The sequence below is a fragment of the Apostichopus japonicus genome, chromosome 3 (assembly GCF_037975245.1).
Source record: "Apostichopus japonicus isolate 1M-3 chromosome 3, ASM3797524v1, whole genome shotgun sequence".
Classification (NCBI taxonomy): Eukaryota; Metazoa; Echinodermata; class Holothuroidea; order Aspidochirotida; family Stichopodidae; genus Apostichopus; species Apostichopus japonicus.
The window spans coordinates 15,971,826-15,989,051 of record NC_092563.1 but is presented as its reverse complement, the minus strand read 5'-3'; the positions used below and the strand labels follow the sequence as shown (position 1 = coordinate 15,989,051).

Below are 17,226 nucleotides of genomic sequence, written 5' to 3'. Positions count from 1 at the left end.
CATCACCAGGAACAGTAAAGTAGTGGCATAATCTATAAGCTATACATGTTCAGTGTGTCCATATATATATACATTCATCCATTCTTACACGTAAACTAGAACGAATAAATGATACCCTCCGATATTAAAGCAACGTACGTACGGTTACGACAAGTGGTATTTCGTAATAGAATACATCATAGATAATCACGATTGAGAGAAAATTACGCATCTTTCAATGACAATTCTCGTTGACTATATCAGTTGGTTTAATGATAATATATATATATAGGCTATATATATATAGGCTATATATATAGGCTGTATATATATATAGGCTATATATATATAGCCTATATATATATATATATATATATATAAATATATATATTTATATATATATATATATATATACATACATACATATATAAATATATATATATATATATATATATATATATATATATATATATATAAAGTAAATTTCAATTTAAATCAAAATACTGCTTTAAAGCGACTACGATCATTAATATACTCAGGAGAAGATCACCGTCACAACTCCGTACTATAATTGTACACTCCCCTAGTGCACTTTCCACCAGATCCGGTATGTTAGATTTCTTGTTCTGACCTTTTCGGGCTGAGATTTCTTGGTTTTGGCCATATATAGCGAGGTGCTTTCATCGCCCTGACAATTTCCTGTGTAAAGGTACGTTTGTTGTGCGAGATTTAGTAAGTACGATATCTCAAGTTTGGAAAACGTTTTCGTAAACTTGACATGTTGATGACTTGATATGTTGATGGATAATTGATCACGGGGAAACCGTTTTTTTCTTTGGTACGGGTGCAAGTTAATACAAGAGGGCAATCCATGGAGTTCGCAGATCTCATCTCCCACCATGACGAAAGTGATTGTTGCGTTACTTAAGAATGCATGAATACATCTGGTTTATATCTTTGTTAATATTGGCATGCAGTGTTTTGCATATAGTTTAGTATTCCTACATGTTGGCATGTTAACTCTGACCTTAGACCTATGACGGATTCAAACCCGCAGACACAATATTACATGATCAGGCAAATATACCCACCAAGTTTGAACTTGATCGGAATTACGGTTTAGGAGGAGTACGCGACATACTTTTTCGCACAATTTAGGCCATTTTGACATTTGACATTAATTGACCTTTGTCCCCGACCTTAAACTTGTCCTATTTTAAAATTCTTATCATTCGCTACATATCTTCTTGTTAAATGCCTTTTTCCTACAATTTTGAAAAGCAGAAAATGGCTAAAAATAAATGTTTAGGTGTCTTGACATGTGACTTATGACGTCATCAACACGCAGGCACTAGTTTTCATGGTCAGGCACCTACTCACCAAGTTTGAACTCGATCGGACTTGCAGTCTAGGAGGAGTTCGTGGTCTTGCTCACTCACACACAGACCGCAGAAACACATGCAGTCACCCACTACCTCACATTTCCGATGTTCGGTGAAGTACGGTATCTCATCTCCCTATATACATTGTACGTAGGGAGATGAGATAATACATGGAAGCAAGAAAAGCGAGAGCTAAAAGTCTCTCAAACTTCAGTTTACGAAGAGAACGTTTAATGGGCTATCCAGTCAGTATATGTTATTCATTTATAAACCCAATGTTGCGGGGGGGGGGGCATCAACTAAGCTTTCCAGCCATTAAAGTTAACAGTTGGCGATTTCTATTTAGCCATTTCTGAATTGCTATGTTCGTTTGTAAGTTAATGATTTACATTTGATGAAAATTAAATTAAACAAAACTTTCACAGCTCAATTGGATCTACTGTTGCCAGATGCATTACAAAGAAAAGTAGCCCAAAAAAATGAAAAATCATATTGTCGGCATACAAAATGCTACTATAAGTATCTTAGTAACTTGGTTCCCTGCACGACTCGTGGGGAATCGCTATAGCTGTTCTAAAAGTAATACCTAACTGTGGCAGAAGTTGTAACCCCCGTAGAATGAGACATTTGCCCACGGGCGAACTCCATGTCCGTTATACTCAAGAATGTACAGATATCATTCATGTGACGTTTATCTGTAATTGAGGCTTCTCTTTCGACAGGTTTCTCTTCGTCCTGATTTAAAAGACATCTGTTCGCCTCCAGTGATGGATCACTGATTTTGTTTCGAGTTGACACCTGCTCTCGGTCGTAACACGACTCTACCAACTTCCCGACTAATACATATACATATATATATATATATATATATATATATATATATATATATATATATATATATATATATATATATATATATTTATATATATATATATATATATATATATGTATATGTCGTAATTTATATATATATATATATATATATATATATGCATATATATATATACATATATATATATATCTTGCGATCTTGTGATCCGGGGTCACCCTCCAGATTCACTCCCGGTCGCGTTCTTTCTACTCCTTTGATGTGTTACACGTTCGCGTGGCCTCAATTACTGGCATGCACCCTGAAGTCAGAGTCGCAGATCTGAATGATTGATGGTAACATAAATATTTCTATAAGCCTCTTCGCGGAGTTATCGGTCTATCGAATGGCGACACGACAGGACCTCCTCTCCACGGTGCTACCACGTGAGACTGATATCGGGGGTTACCGTTTTAGGAATACTAAGTGAGTTCACTGTATTCGTAACAAGATGAACATGAGATATTGATTCGTCGCAGTACCATTCCACGCGTACAAAATAAATTGTAAATCTGCCAGGGATTTTTTTATATTTTTATCTTAGAAGTAGTACTTTGCAAAGGGAGCTGAAAGACACCCCTGCTCTGCCTTCCTGTAAAACAAGAAGTCTGGATGCGCCCCTGATTGGTGGTAAAGCTACAGATATGTTAATCACAAGACCTACGCAATATATAATGTGATTGTTTGCTCTCCTTCTGTTTGCTCGGTATTCAAGGTTGGGAACTTTTATTATCTATATATTCATAGCAGCTCATTCTTTTCGTGACTGTCCAATCTCCTTTTCAGGGAGAGGAGAGAACTTTTTGGGGGAGAGGGGTGGGGGTGGGTGGAGAGGCGGTGAAGGTTGCGGAGGGGGATGCGGAGGAGGAGCTAGAAGGAGGTGATCAGCGAGATTTGATGGCACGTCTATAAGCCTTTCTCCGCCATCATTGCTTATACCTCTCGATCACCAATCAATGTCGCTTATACATTCTCTAGAACTTCCCATAATGTTTTATAAGCGAATAGGTAATGGTACTCCTCTGCAGCTTATTGGTCGATGGAGATTTGTGAACGATACTTCATGAGGCGAAAGACTTATTTGAACGAAAAAGGATCCTAAAGCTGTGTATTGAATTGAAAATGGTGAAATAGATGAAATAAATAATGAAATAACTGTCCAAAATATAAGATCACCAAAGATTCTAGCATATTTGTAGTGTTTTATATCGTTATAACAACACGGTATCTAGTTTATGATACTTGTTAACCAACTGGACACCCGATTGGTGATGAGGTCATCTCTAAATCATTTGTTAAGCCCCAAAAAAATCCCCAATTTAGTCAAACTCTGACATAAACCATGTGACCCCTCCGAATTACACACTTGTTTTACGAGCCTGAACTTTCTGTCCGTCTGTCAAAGATCTCAACACTGTTTGTCATTTTCCCCGAAGAAAAAACGATAATTTGCTTTTCACACCTTTTTCCCACTTTTGTCCTATCAGCTGAATTTATATATATATAATAAAATCAAAAAGAAAACGTTTTTTAAACGAGGTCCAATTAAGACAAAGAGATTTAAAATATGCACATTTACATAAATTTACGAGGGACCAAAAACAGGGACGCGTATAGAGCCCATGCTCCCCGCCTCTTACGTACACAGTTATTATACAACAAAGACAACTTAACGACCAAGTTCGTGGGAACCGTTTCTTCCTTGATGAGAAATTAAACAGCTAGTGAATGATTTGTATATAAACTAAATTCTAACTCTTGTTATTATAAGGGAGCGACAATATTAGAGAACTTGCGCTGACAGCGACGAAAAATTATGTGAGAATCAAACGGATGACCTTTGTCCACGTAAAGACATATCTGTTTATTTTGCCAGCCTATTTATGGGCCGAATCTATCAGAAATTATCATATACGGTTAGGTTAGGTCCAAAGTCAAAACAAAATCCTATCAAAGATATCAAAAAAGAAAAGCAATAAGGAAATTCTCAAGGTAAAGAAATTTATATTAAAATTATATATGAATCATGGAATAATTTTTTTAAATTTAATTTTAAATGGATTTGATGCCACGTGGGTATAATAGGCCTACCGTTACAAATTTTATATCTATACTTTGGTCAAATTATCTTTCAACTACTCTTTACACCAAGGGCGTAGGAACCGGGGGGCTGGGGGGCGCCAGCCCCCCAGTGAAAAATGTGGAGGGGCGGAAGTATCATTCCGCCCCCCCCCCCCCCGCTTCGCAAGTCAGAAAACCCCTTTTTCATTTCCAAATGAGAAAAAATATCTCATTTGGAGCACCAAATTGCATCTAAGGCCAGGTGAAAATACAAAATTAAGTTTACAAAATGGAGTGGGTGTTGAAGTGTGCTATATTGCACCATCTGAGGCCACCTGGAAATGCAAAAAGTTCCAAAGGGGAGGGGGACACCCCCTCCCCAGGCCGGCCATCAGTCTTCAGCCCCCCCCCCCCCCCCACTCAAAAGTACCTTCCTACGCCAATGCTTTACACCATGCAACGACACAAATTTAAGTTTATTTCAATATATAATTATACCCAGGAGAAATGACATTTAAATCAGTTTCGCCTAGGATTCCATTTTGCTAAAATATAATAATGCCTGCTTGGGGTATATTAAATCGAGTTGAAAGGTTATTTGCATCACCAATTGGCCGTGGTCTTTGAGTAAAACAGATTAAACAGTAGAATAGTGTTCATACGTTTCGCGAATTGCAATTAGAGCATATAGTTTAAGCAATAATACGTCTTATCAAACTATTGATAACTAACTCGCTACTTCGCAATCTGTTACTACATATTTGAAAAAATATGATTTTTATATGATTTGTATATGATTTTTATATAGATTTTGACGTATTAAAGGATGACTTGAGGCACAACAATGATGTTTTCATATATCCTTAGACCATTTAAAAGTTACTATCATCAAGCACAGGTTGTATTTATATAACACTTTCAATTTATGAGAAATACCCCTTTAAGGAGCTGAGGTTCGTCAATAAAAGCGACTGGACTATACAGTCTAACACACAAACCGGAAAACAAAATTCTGTTTAGTCATTCTATTTTTTCCCTTTCAGATAACATGATGACAATTATTGACAAACATTTAGACCTCTTCTGTACGAAATAGTTGCAAAGATTATTTCAAAATGTGAGGGAATTACGGCAGATATGAAAATAATAAAAGAGCAAAACGTCAGAGCAAAACAGAGATTCCATAAATTTACAAACCTTTATCAAATATACAACAAAAAAATAATGCTTGGGTCAGTGATAATAATTTTCTCTATTTACGTTACAGAGATATACAAGTCGAGGAAAGTAAAGACTAACTTATTTTTTTTTAATGTAAAACAGAATTTCCCGGCAGTGAAAAAATTTACCTCATAAAAAAATGTGAACTATAAGCAGGTGTACGACAGACCGTAAAAAGCGATAATTGGTATCATAAAACTGTTTCGATACGGATTTTTCGATGGTTGGAAAAGCAAAGTTTGTTGGAAAAGTGTGTTTTTCAAAAGGACATTTACTTTCTCCTTTCAGAGCTCTCGTATATGTGTGTAGAGGCAGAGAGAACAAGAAAGAAGAAGACTGAGAGAGAGAGGTGGAGAGAGAGAAAGATATACCGGAGTGTGATCAAATTGTAATTTCCTCTCCCATACTGCAAAGAAACAGGCAAAACAGTGCCTGGAGTTACTTTTTTAAGAAAAGTCAACCAGGAAGGAACTTGGGCACGAAAAATCAAACAACCGAACGACTAATCCGCTAATCCCCCAGTCCCCAGGCATTGAGACTGTGACTGTGTGATCATCGCCTCGAGTTAACTATGGCGCGCCCTTTGTGCCAACTTATTCTGTCGAAAGTTAGGAAGAAAGGTACTTATTTTAATGTATGATCACAACATTTTGTCGCTAGTCATTATCATTATGTCGTTTTTACATTTGCCATTTTCACGGCAGAATGCCGTTTACCGGTAACTCATTCTGTCACATGTTGCAGAGATGATTATTAACGAGGACGCTGTCCGTATCAGCCAATCAAAACACTGAGAACTACAGCGCGGCATGAGGATGCATGCATGCCTTACCAGAATATTAAGGCGCTGCTGTGGCATATACACGTTGTATTAACTGACCCTGAATGTAGGTACATACGTCACTGGTTTCACTCGACTCAGATTGCTCTGCGACGTTGTGGGCGTGGCCTCTAATGAAACTGGTTTTGAACAAAACACAAATGGGGGCGGTTCCTAGTATTTACGAGGGTATAACTGTAAGTTGTAGAAGAAGACCTGGTTTCTTACTTCTTAGCCTATTCTACATATAAAATTATCTTGACTTCACTTATCGTTTGATATCCTGCCATTTGAACTTTTTAAGCTCCTTTGAAGAATATTCAAAACTGCTAATATGAATATATATTTATATGTGAAATTCGGAGAGAAACAAATACATGTACGGATGGAAGGTATACGTTACAAGTTGACACCAAGAGGTATATATAAGCACCGCATTTGGTAGGTTTAGTAGGGTGTTCGTATTTTCAAGTCGGTAAAAACACAGTTGTTGTAGTCAAATGACTCTACACGAAGTTACAAATGTCACCAAAGACGCAGCCTGCATCTGTCTTGTCATACCTCTTCGTCCATTCCTTACCCATACACCCCTTCCCTACATGGTCCCCCACCTTCCCTCTTCCTTACCTATATACTCCTATTACCACACACATGCACACCCTCACCGCACCATTTGGGCATATCTGACAAATGACCGACTTGAAGTTATTACTTTAGACCTAACGACCACATCCTGAGATGCAGCGCCCTGCTCTTACAGGGACTTTCCGGTTGCTAACGTTCAATTATTATTTAGCAAAATATTTTTAGAAATTTTCTGTATCGTTTAATCGGAACCACATCCCAATGCATTTTGTATTTCGGAGGAGTATTTTTTTCAATTGCGTTAAAGTTAACGTTTTGAATGTTACTAGCAACAGCAGAGTTATGTCACCATGGCAACAGAGCGGAGAAAATATCTTTGTTACATTTCCCCAATCCATTGATCAATTGATGATAATAATATTCTTACACACAAGTTGCATTCTGATCAAGAAGAACATTGGGAACCAACTTAACAAGCATTTAAATGAAAACAAACATGTTCATTACAACAAGAAAGTAAAAAAAAGCTTAAGATGCCTTCTAAGTGGCGTCGAAGATCACCTTCTATATAATATGCATAATCTACTTCCTGGAATAATTAAGGATTTATCTGGTGAAACATTTCAAACAAGCATTTACAGAGTTAAGAACAATATATTGAGATTGGGTTTCCATTTAACAGTGTTGAAATATATTGTTCTCTTCCCTGCATATATATACATGCCATATAATCTGCCACCGGAACAACCATTTCAACATCTTGAACAATCTACATTTTTTGTTGTTGAAAAAGTTATAGAAAAATAACACCAGGTCAAACAAAGGCTATTCTTAACAGAATAGATACACGTACTGTCAGCCCCAAACCCCTTTACATTTGGATCATGACCACTTTATCATAATGTTTTATCTAGGGCAACATTTTCGATTTATATAAAACAAACAAACATAAACCAGATAGAGTTCACATGATTGTAAAAAAAAAATACTTTATAAGAAAATTCACTCAAAATAGAACCTTCTATCTGTCTTATATGCATGGGTGTGAATTCAGACGATATTAACATTATATCGCCAGTCTGACACATTCTCAGCTCCCGCTCAATTTTAAATTGAGACTGTGACCACGTGACCATGACAGTGTTATGTCAGTCTAGTCAGGGAGGCTAAATAACATCTCCCTGGTATACTGAAATAACACGACTTCCATAAAAGAGGATATGAAAGGAGGGTTATGTACTTAATAACATTCATGATTCTAGAAACAAAATGGTCGGGATGTGAAAGACGAGAGAGCCACCGGTACCACAAAATCCTGTACATTACCTAACCTCTCCCCGCCCGCCCCTCCCCCACCCAACTCTTCTCTCATGCCATGCTATCCCCATACCCCTTTGCGATCCTCATCTGTCTTGTTACTGTAAAAACAACTAATTACATTGTGATCAAAATAAGTTGGAAAAACATACTTTACATCTGATTAGTTGTACTATTAAACACAGCTGTCTAATGTACTACTACCGGACCTTTCAAATACTTCCTGTTAAATCTATAAGACAATAACAACAACAATAGTCTTACTAGTCTAGACATTTAAACTTCTTTCGCAACATATAAACACAAATTGCGTGCATATCCCCTTCTCCCCTCCCCCACCCCTAATTATATGCTTGTTTAGCAATTGATCTAAATAAATGCTCGGTTAAACAGGAACATTTACATTAACATTACGAAGGGCAAATTACAGATATTAATATAATTTCACCTTTATGTTGTATTTTTGCAATTGTTCGCAATTTTTGGTTCGTTCCACAGTATTTATATATTAAAATGATATATAAACGTATAAATATTATGTACGAGTAAGGGTACTTTTTTAAGAAAAATCACCCAGGAAAGAACCTGTGCAAGAAAACCAAACTACCGAACGACTGATCCGCTCTCAACCCCAGTCCCCTTGCAGCGAGGCTGTGACTGTGTGATCATCGTCGGGTGTGCATCACCATTCCCCTCGAAAGAGAACATATACTACACATGATCTTAGCCAAAAGGCCAAGTAGGGGTTGTATCAAGGATGACCCAAGACGGTATCTAGTAAAATGCATATTGAGTGAAATTTGCAGTTCAGTTTTATATAGTATTGAAACAATCTATGCATGTAGTATTTTGTTATTTATACACAAAGTACGTTCAGTAATTTTTTTTATATTACCATCTTTGTGAGAAGCACTGCCCTCCTCTCCTCCCTGCCTCCCTCCCCCTTCCTCACCCTTTGCTCCTCCTCAAATGACTCTCAACTGACCCCCATTCGAAGGTTCAGCAAATATCTCTGTCTTTGATGACGTCATTGGAGATGTCACCGTAAAGCCACAACGAAGAGAAATTTTGCTTCACTTACTATAGACATGAACACAACTTATACAACCGTAATGACAGGCTGTTTAACTTTAAGTGATGACTTTATTAAAAAAAAATAATGTCTGTATGTGACAGAACGTCAGGTTGTAATTACTTATTTTAAGTCTTGAGAAACATTTGAGTTTCACCAATTAACATAGCAGCTGCTCTACTAATTCTAAGCAAAATTTCTCTTTGCTAAGGGGTGTTAGCTCAGTGGTTAACGCCGGTGCCTTTCAATCATAAGGTCCCCAGTTCAAGTCGCTCCAAGATTAATGTATGTCGTCCAGTATAACAGAGTTGTTGACAATTCATAATCATGGACGTTAATTGTGAATCTAAGAGACTGACTTCGGTCAGCTTGCGGCTTTGATAAGCCAATGATGGCTTCTACGCGGGTACCTGCTTGCAGGAGGATCTAAAATACGTACATACATACATAATATACAGACCATGTATTTGGTCAGTATGGCCTATACCACAGATGCAAACATATAACTGCAACAGAAAAACGTAAGACTTTTATGAGTGGGGTCACGCATGTGAAATCACCTAATTCCCCGCCATCACCTCAGTGTTGTAACGTAACATGACTCAACTCGCTTCATTTCGACAGTTAAGTCAGGCCTCCCCCTCCCTCCCGGCCCCAATTTTGTTTTGAAAGAATTTACAAGTGGAGGTAAGGGGTAGGCGTAGGGGGTTGACGGAAGGGCAATTCCAAATAGGAACCTTCACTCACGTGATAACATTATATACGTTATTACGGGGAAGGCCCGTGCGATTGTGAAATGTACAGCTGTACAGCCTCGCCACCTAAATTGACGCAACTTCATGTTAATGTGCAGATTTTATTGACCTTAATTTTTCCCTTCAAGTGGTTGATTTTGTCAGTTTATTGTGACGGAACCCTTTTATAGCGGTCTTTATTGTAATTAATGAATATATAATTTGGGATTAAGCAATATAAAAATGTGCATACAAGGAAGATAGTCGAAGTCGTCCAGATTAATCCACAAACACAGTAAAACATTTGGGTACAATTAGGAAAAACTAAGAAATTTATGATCTAGATTGGTAATAATTCAGAATTATTAGTCTTTGTAAATTTAAGTAGCTTTACTTTGAGGCCCGGACTGGTAAGAACTGCTCTACTGTCCCTGAGTGACCAGGTCAGTGTTTTAAGGAAAAAAGGCCCTGAGATAAGAGACTCGAATAACTTCGTGAACCACCCCACACCCCCACACATATAGTAGAATGACCCGAGTTAATGACTCAACTTGACCTTAAACTCAAGTGACACTTAACCCTACCCTACCCTACCCTACCTGTCTTGTTGGATGAGCATCGAATGTGGGTCCAACCCCTTTCCTGGTTTCGTCCCTGGTCGGAAGTAAAGGTACTCCATATTTTCCAAAGTAATTTGACGTGAAAAGAATGGGCTAATGCGAATTTACTCACCGCTCAGTTTTTGTGCAGGGGCCGCATGTCAATGTTGCTTAACTTCATCTGTATTTTCAAAGCTTCCGGCTTTCAGATTCGGGGTCGGACGTGCGTTGAAGACACCATTTTTTTGCGATGATTTCACCCAAAAGTAAAAAAAAACCCTGAAAATGTGGAAAATGAGACAAATTATGTTATGTACAAGAGATGTATTTACGTCGATCTGTGGAAACATTAATGTTGACGTCGAAATGTTAAAATGATTATTTAACTATGTCAACATATTTTTTTGCAAATATATTTAATTTATTCAATTACACATCGACAAAATTCAGAAATTCGTCCAATTATTTCCTTGTTAAACTTTAGACAAATGAACATTGTTTTAAATGGACAAAATATTCACTTCTCGTTTACTTTGCAAAGTGATTCTTAATGTCTTTCTTCTGAGTGTTCGAATACGGACATTTTCAGAAAATTAAGTCATTGTGGGGGTGGGGGTGGGGGTGGGGGTAGGGGTGGGTTGGACATGGAGGGGCGGGTACAGACAAGGCAAGACTCCTAACTGTACATCAGAAACAACAGAAACATGTACACTGGAGCAAAGTGTCACGTGTGCTTCTTTTTGGTTATAACTAAAGAGTGCTCCTTGTATACCTCCCGCCCCGCCCTGCCCCTCCCCCTCCCAGACCACCTGTTGCATTTAGTCTTCTTGGACACTGAGCCACACCTCTCCTTTATCCTCTACAGCCATATGACGAAATTCTGATAAATTCTGACTTCTATCAATTATACACGTAATTTCATTAATAACATTTTGTATCGTTAATAATGCAAATCTTAAAAAATGGTTTATATAGATATGTTAGTCTACATATCATACCGTAGTTGTAGGGTTAATCAGAAATACAAGATTGTTTGCTTGATGTCCAGAAAGACAACTAAATGCTCACTTCAGAGAACTCTTGGCGTGACATTTTGAGTCTCACCCTTAAAAGTAAACTTAAATTAAAAATAGCTTATTAAATTTCAAAAGTTTAAGCTGATAGGCCATAATACGAATCTTGCTGTTATCCACCCTTAACCGAGGACACCAAGTTTTAACCCTGACTGGCCAAAATGATTTACCGCTTAATTAATTTGATTAATTTTTAAATTATCATATTGTTATAACCTCTGGATCGATAATAAATTTAACTTATTGTAATTTTATTACATGAGACAAAAGTTTGATTCTCCAATCTATTTTTAAAAGGTATATTCAAACAATTGTGGTATAAATGATTTAGAATGGTAAAAGACCAGCTCTACCCTATCACAAAAGGGAGAGAGAAAAAACAGGAAAAGATAAAGAGAAACATTTAGTTATATTTTTACCATAACATCATTCTTGTTGTCTAGTATATTCTTACGAAACTTCATACTCATGCGGTCTGATAGCGACTTACCGCAAGAATGTGTACAAATACACCGCATGCACTTATATTATTAAAAGATTCCATCTTCAAGATAACATATAATCCAAATATATATCCATTAAGTTAGTTCCATTATCTTGGCTGACGGTGTCCTTGATGTGTTTCCGAATATAATTACACAGACCAGGAATTGTAATTTTTATGGGTGAATCAATACCTCAACATATCCTGCTTGTAATCTTAACTGCTTTGCGTTAAGGAACGTTACTGAACAATGGTGTTCAAAACTCCCGCTAAATTCAAATACTCCAACAACATCGGTGGGACAAAAACATGACGTCATATGCTACCCTCAAGATAACCAATCATAGCACACGATACAATGATATCGGAGAAGCTACCTGTTTTGAAAGGTTCGGGTCAACTATTTTCCAGAATCAGTGTCTGTTATATCTGAAGAGATATGAGGTCAACAGCGGTATCGTAGAGGAAATGTTTACGAGTCCCCAAAACAAACTTCTTTACAGACCCCCCAAAAAAAGAAAAAAGAAAATATAATAACTTTACTGTAATTGTTGTCTGGTAGATACACAAACTGTTCTAAATCAAGGAAAACTCATCCGTACAGTTGTTGTCAACGTAGAAACTATTTTGAACACCAAATGACAGCTGAAAGTGGTGATAACGAAACAGCGACAAAACATGCCATGAAAGTAAGAGGAGGGGGGGGGGGGGTGATTGAATGTGGGGGTGGGTTGGGGTTTTAGGGAGGGGTGGTTAGATGTGGTAGTAGGAGAAAGAGAAGGACAACGATGTTATATGAGTTGAAATGTTACACAATCCTATTTGACGGTTGTGACGTTATGCCTTATTCGGCGAGCGGATGAAAGCATAATCACGTAGTGATTTCTATGTGACAAATTGATACCACATGATTAAGAAAAAATAACATAAGATATGATATAACTAAGGCACCTTTTGTTATAAGTATCCCCCCACCCCCATCACCGACATGTCCCTTTGTTCTAGTTACTGTCATATATAGTTCATTAAACTACACATGATATAACAGCATGGAAGCAGGGAGAGGGATGGAGGGGGGGGGGGGTTCGTAGCGATGACAGAAAGCAAAATGGGGTGGAGGGGAAGAGAAATTTGACTGTGGGATCCCTCGCATGAAAAATGAGATATTATAATTGAAGTTAGATGATGAATTGGTTACAAGCTGCCTGTTGATGCAAAACAGGAAACAGGAACTGAAAGATACCTGTAAAATACATGAAAGCATAATTATGTAATTTTGCTCCACCAAAGTTGCACCACGAACTATAGAAGCAGTTAACAATTCAAGGGATTGTCATTGAAAGAAAGTATTACGTTAAATTTATGAGACACATCACACAAGCATGTTCTTTATTGTAATAAACAGCATATCACCAGCCAACTATTTGAACCATGTTTAGTTATGTATGAATCTGAAATATCCTGCCCACGAATCAAATGTCGGTTTATTCGGTAGGCAGATGGTACAAGTGCCTATAGGGATCTTCAAGGCTAATGGGCTTGGTTAACACTTTCAGTCAAGACATCCAACCTTAATTTTTTAGGTTATGCCTGTAAAACTTTATAGGGCCAAGGCAATTATTATATGATACCTTAGAACGCCAAAGGGGTGTGGCAGTATCATGACGTTTTTACATCACACAGCAAAGCAGTAACTAAATGCGAAGTTTATTTATCATTCAGTATGTCATGACATTGCTTGGGTCTCTGTTCGAACCCCTCCCCCACCCCCACCTCCGGCAGGGGGAGGATTGGTCTACCGGTATACCAGTTTTGAACTGATTCGACGCATGGTTCAGGTAGGGAGTTGTTAAGGTAGCGCCAGATTATTCCAAGTTCCTCTTGATCACGAAAGGTACAATAGTTTCGTCCGATTGCGCCAACTTCCTCTTGATCACAAAAGGTATTTTACTTTCATCCGATTGCGCCGACTTCCTCTTGATCACAAAAGGTATTTTACTTTCGTCCGATGGTGCCGACTTCCTCTTGATCGCGAAAGGTACTATAGTTTCGTCCGATGGTGCCGAGTTCCTCTTGATCGCGAAAGGCGCCGACTTCTTCTTGATCAAGAAAGGCACTATAGTATCGTCCGATGGTGCCGACTTCATCTTGATCACGAAAGGTACTATAGTTTCGTCCGATGGTGCCGAATTCCTCTTGATCACGAAAGGTATTATAGTTTCGTTCGATGGTGCCGAATTCCTCTTGATCAAGAAAGGTATTATAGTTTCGTCCGATGGCGCCGACTTCCTCTTGATCAAGAAAGGTACTATATTTTCATAAATTGGCGCCGAATACCTCTTGATCGCGAAAGGTATTTTAGTTTCGTTCGATGGCGCCGACTTCCTCTTGATTAAGAAAGGTATTACAGTTTCATCCGATGGCGCCGAATTCCTCTTGATCAAGAAAGGTATTATAGTTTCATCCGATGGCGCCAAATTCCTCTTGATCAAGGAAGGTACTATAGTTTCATCCATTGGTGCCGAATTCCTCTTGATCAAGAAAGGCACTATAGTATCGTCCGATGGTGCCGACTTCCTCTTGATCGCGAAAGGTACTATAGTACCGTCCGATGGTGCCGACTTCCTCTTGATCGCGAAAAGTACTATAGTATCGTCCGATGGTGCCGACTTCCTCTTGATCACGAAAGGTACTTTAGTTTCGTCCGATGGTGCCGACTTCCTCTTGATCGCGAAAGGTACTAAAGTATCGTCCGATGGTACCGACTTCCTCTTGATCGCGAAAGGTACTTTACTTTCGTCCGATGGCGCCGACTTCCTCTTGATCACGAAAGGTACTATAGTTTCGTCCGATGGTGCCGACTTCCTCTTGATCGCGAAAGGTACTATAGTATCGTCCGATGGTGCCGACTTCCTCTTGATCGCGAAAGGTACTATAGTATCGTCCGATGGTGCCGACTTCCTCTTGATCGCGAAAGGTACTTTACTTTCGTCCGATGGCGCCGACTTCCTCTTGATCAAGAAAGGCACTATAGTATCGTCCGATGGTGGCGACTTCATCTTGATCACGAAAGGTACTATAGTTTCATCCGATGGTGCCGAATTCCTCTTGATCACGAAAGGTATTTTAGTTTCGTCCGATGGTGCCGAATTGCTCTTGATCAAGAAAGGTATTATAGTTTCGTCCGATGGTGCCGAATTCCTCTTGATCACGAAAGGTACTATAGTTTCATAAATTGGCGCCGAATACCTCTTGATCGCGAAAGGTATTTTAGTTTCGTTCGATGGCGCCGACTTCCTCTTGATCAAGAAAGGTATTATAGTTTCATACATTGGCGCCGAATTCCTCTTGATCATAAAAGGTACTAAAGGTTTGTCCCATGGCGCCAAATTCGTCGCATGTTTCTGTTGTTTCAAGACTCCAGCACCCCCGGTTGGATCACTTGACCATTAGCAATTTATGCCCCATTCAGTCCGAGCATATGACGAATATATTATATTGAACGCTTTTGCTGGTATAGTTACCAAATTTAAGACCCAACAATGTGCAGTTGTAAAATTTAACCATCAGCCTCAGTGATAGTGACGTCTTAATTTAAAGTTAAAGAGTACATGACATAAATATGGACCATAAACAAGTGAGATACATATGTACACAGGTGAAATATATCATGAAGTTGACAAATAATATGCCACGAGCAGTTTCTAAGTTAAAGGGGTGGTAATTTTATCTTTTGACCCAGTTACACACATATACTGTCATACAAACTTACGTGTCATTTCATGAATGACCAACACTCTCACAATCAAACACTTTCATTCACAAGTATATATAGCTGTAACATTAGATTTAAAACTTCCGAGTTGTTGTAAGTTAAGCCTACATTGCGTCCTCAGATTGAAATGCATATGTTAATTTATCCTCCATGTTCTTTCCGTTTCATATATATATATATATTATTGTTCGATACAGGTGACAAACGCCTTCAGTGGAATTACGACCTTCCTTACAGGTTTCGAACCTCTGGACAAACAATCAGCGTTCATAGCCTAGTGGTTAGGGTGTCCGCATATAAAGCGGGAGGCACGGGTTCGAATCCCGGTGGAGGCTGGGAGTTTTTTTCGCTGTTCTTGATTTTCCAACTCATTACGATTTTAATTATATATATATATTCATTTGCCTTTGTCGTTTACCTCCATTTCATTAACATAAAGTCTGTTCAAAGTGTCTCTTTCAAAATCCGGCTTTAGGAATCACAAATGATTTCGAGTTGGTTAGCATCATGTTATAGAGTAAGGCAAAAATATAAACAGAACTAGTATTGTTCGATACAAGTGACAAACGCCTACAGTGGAATTACGACCTTCCTTACCAGTTTCGAACCTCTGGACAAACAATCAGCGTCCATAGCCTAGTGGTTAGGGTGTCCGCATATAAAACGGGAGGCCCGGGTTCGAATCCAGGTGGAGGCTGGATGTTTTTTTTTTCACTGTTCTTGATTTTCCAACTCACTACGATTTCAATTATATCTATATACATTTGCCTTTGTTGTTTACCTCCATTTCATTAACATAAGGTCTGTTCAAAGTATCTCTTTCGAGATCCGGCTTTAGGAATCACATATGATTCAGAGTTGGTTAGCATCATGTTTGATCTATAGAGTAAGTCATTATATACACTGTCACTCATGTCACATATGTCACTCATGACATTAAAAAAAAAAAATATGTAAAATATGATAGAATTAGGGCACATCACGTTATCATTATGTTTTACGGCCATGTCTTATTCTATTCATCCAATGAGAACACCGTTCTCATAAAATAGATTTTCAGACACTGAGGGGAGATGGAGACAAACTTTACGCACCGTAAAAGTTGAATCTATAAGTTTACATATAAATCTAGGTATCAAATTTCCCAGACGAAGCGAAACGAAACCAGAATACTTTCATTTTTAAGAAATGAAACAGCACTTGAACCCCCCCCCCCTCCCTTTCTATTAGGCAAGACGAAGGGACCATGTCAGCTA

The 17,226-nt window shown here is 38.2% G+C and overlaps 1 long non-coding RNA gene across 1 annotated transcript in view; it reads right to left on the bottom strand.

Annotated features, from left to right (window-relative positions):
* The window catches only part of LOC139964859 (uncharacterized), an 88,765-nt gene that overhangs the window by 29,941 nt on the left and 41,598 nt on the right, over positions 1-17,226 (bottom strand). Inside the window, exon 2 of the long non-coding RNA XR_011792112.1 lies at positions 10,772-10,917. This is a non-coding gene — a long non-coding RNA (uncharacterized lncRNA). The remainder of the gene's footprint in view (positions 1-10,771; positions 10,918-17,226) is intronic.